The sequence below is a fragment of the Colobus angolensis genome, unplaced genomic scaffold, assembly GCF_000951035.1.
Source record: "Colobus angolensis palliatus isolate OR3802 unplaced genomic scaffold, Cang.pa_1.0 Scaffold1, whole genome shotgun sequence".
NCBI classification, from domain to species: Eukaryota; Metazoa; Chordata; class Mammalia; order Primates; family Cercopithecidae; genus Colobus; species Colobus angolensis.
Genome location: NW_012110918.1, coordinates 7,934,492 through 7,943,392, shown reverse-complemented (window position 1 = coordinate 7,943,392; position 8,901 = coordinate 7,934,492).

Below are 8,901 nucleotides of genomic sequence, written 5' to 3'. Positions count from 1 at the left end.
AGATGGGATGACAGGAGAGGGGAAGATGAGATGACAGGAGGGGGAAGATGGGATGACAGGAGAGGGGAAGATGGGATGACAGGAGGGGGAAGATGGGATGACAGGAGGGGGAAGATGGGATGACTGGAGGGGGAAGATGGGATGACTGGAGAGGGGAAGATGGGCTAACAAGAGAGGGGAAGCAGGCTTTCTAGCTTAGAGCTCAGAAGATTCCCTGTTCTTTAGGTCCCTTGAGATTGATCAGGAATCTTCTTGGCCAAGGCAAAGAAACCAGAAGGGCAAGGATTCCACACAGAAGGCATGACAGAGGCCCATATGCCAAGGTTGAAAGTGCGTGGAATTCTGGGAGCAAAAAATGCCAGCCAAGGAAGGGCAGGAGATGAGACTGGAGAGTAGGCAGGAAGGCAGAGCGCCAGGTCTGCCTGTGTTTGTTATTCTCTGGTGGAAGGGGTCACTAGCGGACTCAGCTTCCATTGCCCCTGCCTCAAAACAACCGTGAGGTGCACTCTTGTGATTGTCTCTAACGTTACAGAAGAGGGGACTGAGGATCAATTTAAGCGATGCTCAAGGGCACAGAAAAGAGGAGATAGGGCTGCAGTGAAATCAGGACCTTCGTTTGTGTTCCTTATACCATCCCATCCTCTGTCCCTCGTAAATGTCACCGAGCCACCCAGACGCTACTGCTGTGCCCTTGGTTGCTGTCGGCCCACAGAGGTTTTGACAGCACTGTGGCTCTCCAAGCCACAAGCTCTCTGTGGCTATTTCAATTTCGATTAATCAACATGAAATAACATTTAACACTCAGTTGCTCATTTGTGCAAACCATGTTTCAAGTGCCCAGTGGCCCTGTGTGGCTGGTGATCACCATATTGGACAGCACAGATATAGGACAGTTCAGATATAGGACAGTACAGATAGAGGACAGTTCCCTCATCACAGCGAGTTCTGCTGGACAGCGCTGGTCTAGATTCATCAAACTTGGGAGCAGAAATCTCTGTTCTTTGCCGGGCTTCGGGAAGCTGTTAGACATGAAAAGAAGAAAAGAAAAGAAAGCTCAGCTCTTCTTCACAAACGGGCTGTCCCTCACAATGTGGGAATGTGTCACCACCCCTCAGTGCAGTGAGCGAGGGAGAGGAGGCACAAAATGGGGCTGAGGTGGGGACTTCGTGTTTTCCCCAATATTACTAAGCAACCGCGTCCTAAAATCTCCAAAGCCAGCCACAGAACTTTGTTTACCAGGAAGAAAACACTTGAAAAGGAGAATATTTGGCGGAAATGCACTTGGGATTAACAGGTCCCCCCTCCCTTTCTTTTTCTTTTAATGCTGTTTTGTTTTTCTTCTGGGTTGTTCAAGGTACTGACCTAGCACTCAGCCCCTTTTGCCAAGAAACTCTTTCCCTGCCTAATTAGCCTGCGGTATTGTTCCTGGGTTCTGGGAAGGGAGGGGAGGGGAGGGTGGAGGGGAGGAGGGCAGGGCTGGAGAGGGCCAATGAGGAGCCTCAAAGAAGCTGGAGGGAGGGGGCGCTGGGGCTGGTCATTAGATACTGAGGTCTTGAAAATCCCTCTGTAATTAATTTTCTCCTGCATTCATTAGAGAAATGTTGGAACTGGTGGAAGAGGGAGGGATTTGTTGCCCCTGGGCTGCTTTTCAGGGAGACTTAAGGGAAGGATGGTAATCTGTTGGAGAGTTGGACTGAGGACGCTGTGGCCAGGGTTTGCAGGAGACTCTCCTACCCATGGTAGGAGAATACCACTCAAAACAGGGGCTACAGGGAGGCACGGGGTTCATTTCAACTCGAGCTGGGTAATGGTACACAACTCTTCAGAAACCTGGAGTGTCTGTGGGTGTGAGCGTGTGAGAATGTGTGTGCTAATATGTGTGCTTGTGTATACACACACACACACACACACCCCCACATACACACACAAATCACTGCTTCCCAAATATTCACCCATGGATTCTGGATATACAGATTTAGGACTCTCTCTCTCTCAAGTGCTGCCTCTCTCTTCCTTGTCCCTAGTGTTACAAATACAGTCGCCTTAAATGTAGATTAGAGCATTGCCTGCTCGCATTCCCTCAAGCAATTCCATTTTAGTCTGAACAGCTGTGATCATTTTCCCTGTGCTTTTTCTCAATTATTAAGAATTCGTTGTGATTACTCTCTTACAATTGAGTTTCTAGCACTGTGGAAAAGAGAGTCCTGAGAAGATTCCAATAAATGCTTCTAGAACCTGCCAGCCCACAGGTGTCCTATCCTGAGTCCCCGTGTGTTAACCACAACATCTGGAGGCTGAAAGTCAGTACACATTGAGAATTCAATGCCGATTCCCTGGTCCTTTTGGCCACTTTTATGGAAATTAGAGTTGAGCCCCATGTTTTCTAGATTCTGGTCCTGTATGGATTTTATCAATTTGACCAGTGGCTTAGCAGGTTTTTTTAAGTGGTGGTCCACATCCAACAAGCAGTAATATCATATCTTTAAGCTTGTCTCTAAGGCTAGCACCTTCCATTTACTAACTCAATGAAGTTCTGTCCAAAGAGGGAGGCTCAGCCTATTTGATCCTGCTACTATTTTCTAAGTGGTCAAACCAGTGAATCAGAGGTATGGGTTTAAGCTCTGGGATCAAATGGTGTCCTCTTCACTGACTGTTAACTACAATTAATAGATCTCCAGTAGAAAGAGGTCATACGGGATGGATAGGCTTGTTGATGGAATAGAAGATGGCTAGTTCACCTGGGATCAGTACTTTGGCTCCAGCTCTCTTCTGCTATTGGCTGGTCCTAGGTAACTTGGGAGGCTAAGTCAGAAACAGCAACGCTGGGCCTCTAAACACAGAGGCACAGCTCCCAGACACTCCATCTGCAATCCCTGTTGCCTGGTGAATGCCCTGCTTCCCTAAGCCTTTTAGTTTGAGGGTGTCCTTGATAGGACAAAGGCTCTGAGGACCACCTCCCCAGCTCTACCCACTGGCCATCACCAAGTCCTCTAGCAGTGGGAAGAATCTGACCCATTCCACTTGGGCCACATGGCTCTTATTTCCTTTGATGGAGGGATTAGAGGAGAGAGGACACAAAATAAATGAGAAGAATGTGGGGTGCATGCCCCTGGTAGGAAATGGGACTGGGAATGCAGGTGATAAGAACAAGATGGAATCTACTATCAGTGCCCCTGGGAAGCTGTCCGTGCCCTCTCTCTTCTCTGGCTCATCCCTACTGCATTCTTCCCAGCAGCTGTTTCAACGCTTCTCCTCCTTCCTCAGGCCTCCACATCCACCCCCATCATTCACAGAAGATGACTTCACCTCCAGCTCACTGAAAGGACTGAGCCACTGGTCTATACTGACTCCAAGTGGCCTACAAGTCTGGCTATGCCATTGGAAAGACCTGGGTTTCAATCCACCTTCTGGCATTTTTATAGTGGTTTATGGGCAATTTAATTAACCTCTCTTGGGCTCAGTTTCCTCACATATAAAATGGAGCTATTGTGAGGATTAAACAGTGCAGAGAACTTGCATGTAAACAAAAAGTAAGATTAACCATTCATTGTTACTACTACTAATGATTGTTGTTATAATACTGCTACTATAGCCACCACCACCTGTAGCATTCACTCCGTCCAAGTGCAGCCTCGCTTTCTTCCAGAGTCCCACCTCTTGTCTAAGGCTGGCCTCTCCACTGGAGCAGAAACCATCTGTTCCCACCTTACTCCACATGGTTATCTCCAGCACCTTCACACCTCCTCTTCTTGCCAGTGTCTTCCTCTTGGTGTTCAAATATGTTCAGGTTTCACATTTAACTTCCCAAATGCTTCCCTGCCCCCCCTCTTTATTTTTTAATTATTCCCTCAAACCACAGTCTCATCTCTTTCCTTCCTTTCACTAACAGATTTATCCAAAGAATCATCTGTGCTTATTGACACCACTTCCTTCCACCCACTCCCTCTTCAACCCACTGAATTTGCCTCTGCCCCACTGCTCTGGTGCAATGGAACTTTCAAAGGTCTTGCTCATCGTCCTCTTTCAACCTACTCATTCCTGCAGGAGCGTCTGGCTCTGTTGATCCGGGCAGTCATCCCCGAACCTTCTTCTCCACAGGTGTCCATGAGCCTGTTTCTCCCTGAATCTTCTTTTCTTTTGCACAAGTCTCAGTATCATCTCAGTGTGCCCCCAGTGTCATCTTTTTGACCCTCTCCCTGGGTGGTCTCACACCCTCCCTCTTCAGCCATGATTGTTCCCAGGATTCTGCCATCTGCCAAATTCACATCTCCAGCTCTGGCCTCTGCTGTGCTCCAGATTCTCATTGCCAGCTCCTTGCCCTCTTACACAAGAATATCCTGCTCAGCCTGTCCAGTCCCCATATCTGATACTAAACTGTCAGTCATCTAGTGGGTCTGCTTATTTTTTTCTCCATCACTCATCCAGTAATCATTGGTCTTGTTGGACCGATGATTCAAATTTGTCCTTTGATCTAGTACTTTGTCTTCCCATGAGTTCTCTGCCTTTGGAAGTCCCTGCCTCCTGCTTGGATAGTTGATATGGCCTCTGAATGGCTGTCTTTGGTCCAGCCTCCTTTTGCCCCTGGTTTCTGTGTCCCGTGGACAGCAGGGTGATCTAAACTGAGAGTGATCATGTCATTTTTCATCTAAATGAAAGTGCTTTTATGAGTGAATGGGGGTTCCATTGATAATTAAGCCAGGGGATTATCCTGGGCAGACAGAGATGTGTGTTCACTGTGTTAAAATGATGTTCTGATTATGTCATTTCCTGATCTGAGAATCTTATGTGCCCCTCCCCCATGATAACGTGTAATCTTGCTCATGTTTGTAATTCCAGTGATTTGGGAAAGCCAAGGCAGGAGGATCATTTGAGGCCAGGAGTTTGAGACCAGCTTGGGCAATATAGTGAGACCTCTGTCTCTATAAAATAAAAAAGCTTATCCTGGCATGTTGGTACATGCCTATGCTCAGGAGGCTGAGGCGGGAGGGTGACTTGAGCCCAGGAGGTGGAGGCTGCAGTGAGCTCTGGTTGCACCACTCCTGCCTGGGCAACAGAATGAGACTGAGTCAAAACAAAACAAAACAAAAAAGAAACCATGTCATCTCAGCACTGCATCTGTGGCTCTGTCATGATCTGACCTCCTTCAGTTCTTTGAGGAGGGTGTGAGACCACCCAGGCAGAGGGTCAAAAAGGTGACGCTGGGGGCACACTGAGATGATACTGAGACTTGCGCAAAAGAAAAGAAGATTCGGGGAGAAACAGGCTCATGGACACGTGTGGAGAAGGTTTGGGTATGACTGCCCGGATCAGCAGAGCCAGACACTCCTGCAGAAATGAGTAGGTTGGAAGGGGATGATGAGCAAGACCTTTGAAAGTTCCATTGCACCAGAGCAGTGGGGCAGAGGCAAATTCAGTGGGCTGAAATTCAGTGGGTTGAACCTCACTCACTCTGGGCTCTCTCTGCACCTGACAGTCCTTAATGCTTCATCATTTCCTGAAATGCTTTGTCCCCTCCTGTCTTCAGCCTGTGCTCTCATGGTTCCCTCCCAGAAGCCCCAGCTATATCTCGATCCTTGTCCTTCAAGGCTCAGCTCACATGCCACCTCCTCCGTGAAGCCTTTACTAATACCGGCTGTTTGAATGAATTTTTTTACTCTTCTCTGTTCTGGCAGCACCTTTCACAATGTACCCAATATTCTGAGTTATCTGTGTACACAAATGTTTTCCCTGAAGACCCAGCGCTTGGGGAACAGGGCTGGGTAACATCCTTCTCTGCAACTCTGAGAGCTATTAGCATGGTTTCTTGCTTCAAGAATGAAGTGGGGATGGAATGTTCTAAGCACCTTCCCTGTGCCGGGTGATCACATGGCCCCTGTTCCAGCTTCACAGCCCTGCATGATGGAGATCATATATATGCTTCCCACTCCCACCCTTCTCCTTTCTTTTATTTATGTTACATTTTTGTTTTGTTTTGGTTTGTTTTGAGGCAGAGTCTCACTCTGCGCCCAGGCTGGAGTGCACTGGTGTGATCTCGGCTCACTGCAACCTCTGCCTCCCAGGTTCAAGAGATTCTCCTGCCTCAGCCTCCTGAGTAGTTGGGATTACAGACATCTGCCACAACGCCCAGCTAATTTATGTATTTTTAGTAGAGATGGGGTTTCACCGTGTTGGTCAAGCTGGTCTCTAACTCTTGACCTCAGGCAATCCGCCAACCTCAGCCTCCCAAAGTGTGGGGATTACAGGCATGAGCCACTGTGCCCGACCATCCTTTCTTCCTTCAAATAGAAGATAAGCCTGGAGAGATGAAGTAATCCACATAGTTGGGGAGTGACAGAAATGCTTTTCAAACTGAGTCTTGTCTTCTACGGAGAAAATGCCTACCATGTGGGACCATGAGTGACTTCTAATCCTATGGCCTTCCCATCCACTGTGTTGCCCCTAATGATTGTTTATTGAACAAGATTTCATAAAAAGATGGCATGGGACAGTGAAATTCACAATGGGCTCTCAACGTACTCTTCCTCCAGCAAAACAATCCCCAAACATTTCTCTTCAGGGGAAATTAGAGTAAAATATCAATTGAGGTCAATATTGAGCAGAAAAGTAAGTTATCGAGCAGCTGCCTAACAGAGATTGTAGGTGGAGGTGAGGGTTGTGTATAAATATTTTCTGCCTTGGTTATGGTGTGAGAGAGACTTCTTTTTAAGCAAAATGACCTATTGGAACTTTTAATTTTTAAAATGCAAAGTCTGCTTGTTCTTTTCTCTTTCCTCATCACTGTTTGACTAACAGGATGGCTGGGTCTCTAAGGAAAGTTGACCATCGCCAGTGCCTGCCTCTTGGGTGCAATAGAAAGTATGATAGTAAGATAAAACCAGTCAGGGGAATCAAACCCAAAAGCCAGAAGAGGTCATTGGGAGGACCCTTGAATGAATGAATTTTCTTGCCACGTGAGCCATTTTCACTTGGTGGTTCTCAACTGTGCATTTGATGTGTTTGTAGGGAAAAGTGACAAGGACTTAGAGGCCCTTGGAATGCCACTGTCATCCTATAACTCCCTCACTCACCATCTGATATATGGGCTGCTCTGAGATGTCATTTCTGCCTCATGGACAAGGCCCCAATGTCTAAAATGGTTTGAACAAGGGGACTTTACTGGAAACGTACAAAAAGAATTGGAGCAGGAAAGGAAAGGTGGAGAAGGCAGAAAGGCTCCCTACCTATACCGGGTAATGACCTGTGCATGTATTAAGGTGAGTGATATAAGACTCCACTCTCAACAAGGAAACTTCCAAAGCTTTGTATCATACACATATACTTATTGTTTACATAAGTTTATGGTGCATCCTTGCTGTGAGGGTTCTATTTGTCTGTCTAATACAAAACTTTCCCTACCAAAAAACCATCTTATGGACCCTCAGAGCAATGCCTGGGACGCAGCACACTTACAGTTCATCCTTTGTCTCTCTCCTTCTCCTCCTCTGGAACACAGTGGCCAGAAGGAAGATGGAGCCACAAACCCAGGAATCTGAAAATCTCATTGTTGGTATTGTGCTGAACCCCTGTCAACTCCAGTGGGGATGGCACCAGGTTCAACAGGCTGGAGACGAGACCCAGAGCCAGCAGATGAGACATGGGCTGGGGGCTTACATACAGGGGAGAGAGTCCAGTGGTGGAGGGCTGGGCAGGAGCTACTTGCAAAGAGCATGCAGTTTATGTAACATTTTCACTTAGCACCCTTACCCTGACAGTCTCCACCTGGCAACATTTACTGAACTCCCAAACAAAGATCCTTGATCCCTGCATGGCCCATGTTCCGCAGGAAGGGCTGGACATTCTGATGTTCCTCATAGATAAAAAATGAATCTCTGCATTGGCTCCTCCTAGATTCCTTAGCTTGGAACTCTGAAAACACAGTCAGGTGCATCTGCCATACAGCGTTGTTCTCAGGGTATGCTTAAGTTATTGCTATCAGGTGCATTTACCATACAGTTGGTAGAGAGGGGAGATCTCGAATTAGCCACCAACTGTTCCAAGTCTCTGCAGCTCCTTTCAGTCATCACCTCCTATTACGCCAGATGGGATAAGGGCTGCAGTGGGTGGTGGCAAAAGAAGTACTTGGAGAGGGCGCTGATGCACAAGAAGAGGGAGGACCCATACAAAGAGGCGAATACAGATCAGCCTGGGAGTTGTACCTGTTTGATTTTCCACCGGGGCCGGTTCACCCCTCCTGAGGCAACCTGGTGGTCTCGTGCTCTCGGGAGGTCACCATATTGATCATGTTGATGGTGAATTTAGTGCAGATGCCTGATCAGCCCAGAACTCCTGGACCCGAAGATCCTCTTATCTTAGGCACATGGGAATGAAATAATGTCTTTTGCACCAACTTGGATGGAGTTGGAGGCCATTATTCTATGTGAAGTAACTCAGGAATGGAAAACCAAATATTGTGTGTTCTCATTTATGAGTGGGACTTAAGCTATGAGGATGCAAAGGCATGAGTGATATAATGGACTTTGGGGACTTGTGGTGGGGAGAAGGTTGGGGGGGTTAGGGATAAAATACTGCATATTGGGTACACTGTTTGGATGACAGGTGCACTAAAATCTCAGAAATCACCACTAAAGAACTTATCCATGTAAGCAAAAGCCATCTATACCCCCAAAACTATTGAAATAATAAAAACGAAAAAAAAAAAAAAACCAAAGAGGTGAATAAACAAAGCCTGGGAGAAGTACCCTGGCTGATTGCTTCTCAATACATTTCAGACTGATTGACTCACTAGGAACGTGGGGACAAGAACCTTACCCCACCCTTCTAGAAGTCTCCCCAACTATACTTGTTTGAGACTATACATAATTTGGGCCAGGAGAGATTCAAATCATCTAGACCAGGTGTCAG